The sequence below is a fragment of the Lytechinus variegatus genome, chromosome 9 (assembly GCF_018143015.1).
Source record: "Lytechinus variegatus isolate NC3 chromosome 9, Lvar_3.0, whole genome shotgun sequence".
NCBI classification, from domain to species: domain Eukaryota; kingdom Metazoa; phylum Echinodermata; class Echinoidea; order Temnopleuroida; family Toxopneustidae; genus Lytechinus; species Lytechinus variegatus.
In genome coordinates this window covers 27928305-27931040 of record NC_054748.1, presented here as the reverse complement: position 1 = coordinate 27931040, position 2736 = coordinate 27928305, and positions in this window count along the sequence as shown.

Here is a 2736-nt window from a genome sequence, read left to right as displayed (position 1 = left end):
CAGGCTCTCAAGCATGCAAGGAATTTCTTCTGAGTACCCACTCACCTCACCTGGGTTGAGTGCAGCACAATGTGGGTAAATTTCTTGCTGAAGAAAACCATGCCATGGCTGGGAATCGAACCCATGTCCCTCGGATTGAAAGACAAGATTCTTTACCACTAGACCACGATGTCCCCCACACTAAATGACATTAAAACATGTAATATGGAAAATTAAACATGGATGACTGAGCACTTGGATTACAGAAATCATGAGAATTGAATGAGATAAGGCCACAACACACAAGCCATGATACACAATTTAATTAAATTTAGTTAAATTTCAGTTAAACATATTTACTGTTTAAAGAGAGTTGCATTCCATGATATTGCAGTCATGACACAAGTCATTACATAAATTTGTCACATAAATGCCATCTGGCTGGGGTTATCTAGCATCATGGCAGAAAAGAGTAAAAAGTAAGAAAAAAACATGAAAAGAATAAAATTTATTCATATTTTTACTTGTTTTATAATTGCCACTAAAATTACCAGAATGAAATGTATGTATTCATATTCACTTGTTGAGTAATTGCCATTAAAAATTCACCAATTGAATAATTGCCATTGATTGAAAATTATTATGCAAAAATAGAGCAAAAAGTTTAGAAAGAAAATATCAAAACCACCAAAGATAGTTTACTTATTATCAAATGGTAGTCTTTACACATTACCATTCAACACATCAAAGGAATTAGTTAAGTATTAAATAATTTGGCATAGCATAAAAAAGATGTATTTGTTAATGTTAAATACATTCATTAGGGCTGTGTTGTACATTAGTGTGTTCATTTTTTTAACTGAGATACAATAAGTTTATAAATCAGCCCCTTCAATAATTACAGACCATGATTTCTGTGTGTAAGGCTAGCATACAAATAAAAATAATTATATTTTTATTGTGCACAAGCTTCTTGGTTTAATGTGCACATGTATACATATCTACCTTGTTAGGTGCTCATGGCACTCTTACCAGCCTACTGATATCGATGCTCACAAGCTTTTTGAGGAATTCCTTCTTACCATTATACATTTACCTAACCTGGGTTGAGTGACACAGTGTGGATGAATTTTATGCTCAAGGAAATAACGACAAGGCTGGGATTCGAACCCAAATCCTCTGATACATGGACAAGACTTTTTTCCTGGCATCTGGGGCAGTTTCATAAAGATGTTTATAAGTAAAGAAGAGTGTCTTTAAGAGTGACTGGGGGTATTTTCTTACAAGCTAAATAAACTCCATTGAACATTTAATAGTGAATATCATTTACCGCAAAAAATTATCCTCAGTCTTAAAGCTTGTGTATAGTTTTGGTAAATCCACCAAAATGCACCTATCACTACTCCAATTCATTGCTAGCTAATATGAATGGATATGCCCTATAACAGTTATGATGTGGAGGATATGAAATGAAAATGTGTTTTACAGGATAAATTTTGCGATTTTACATGGAAATTTAACTTGATCGGGTCACCCGATCAAATTAAAATATCTGTGTGTTTTTGTCTTTCAATTAAATCCTATTCCAAATCATGGAATGGGCTAAAACTTTCAAGATATGTTCTTTGTCTGTAACTTTTGGATATCTAATCACTAAATTTATAAGTGCTTGAAAAAAAAGCCACTTTTTTAATTTAAAACAAGCATCGCCGAGAGAGGGCGCTATATATCCAAGATTTGAATATTTGAAATTTTCTCAGAGAAGTGCAGTTGGAAAAATATCTAACGGTCTCTATGCTTCAGTAAGACTGTCATATTAGATGATATTCGATTATCAATCACATTATTGACCCTTTACCAAAGCTATACACAGGCTTTAAAGTCACTCTTAACTTACGAACAGCGTCATGAAACAGACCCCATGAAGGCATTTCATGGACCCATACTGAGCACTACATTTAATATTCTTTGCTATTTTTGTGCCAAATGATAGCTGGAAAACAGAATACAAAATAATTTAAAATAATAATTTGGTTGGTTTCCATTCCATTTTAAATTTTTAAAAATCACAAGAATGGCAGCAAAGTCATTAAACAGAGAATTACTAAAATTTTGCTTCCATAATAGTATCTTCTAAAAAGACAGTACAAAATTGATTGTTTATGGAAGAAAAAGTTGAGAAATATATTATATATAAAACATACCACTATATATAAAACATACCAAATATAAATATTTGTGTATATATACATACACATGTATATCATTCTTCATTGTGAATAAAAATCAATGAAATATTGCAAATATTTTATAAGATTTTGAATCATAATTCAGTGCATGAAAAGATTTTTTATTAATTCAAAAATACAAGATCAAATCACTCTCAAAATGGAAAAGTAGATAAAAATTATGCTCGCGCAACAACCATCATTTGGTAAAGTGACAAAGAGAGTCTACTTTGAAAGACAGTAAAATAACAAGTGTTTATATCAGTATGTTTATTGACCTGGAAATTCTTACATAACAAATTCTAATATAAAAAGCATTCCATATCTTTATACATGTAACAAGGCAAATGTGTTCATAAGATATTCTATCAATTGTCGGTTTTGAACTTCTTTAATCTCCCTTAACTTTCTGCCTTTTTAAGTTTCATTCTTTCCTCTCATATGTCACTTTGTGTCTCCAATCTCTAGTATGGTAAATGAGTCACAAAATCAAGTACATGGACAGGTGTATATAATTTTGCTCTGTATG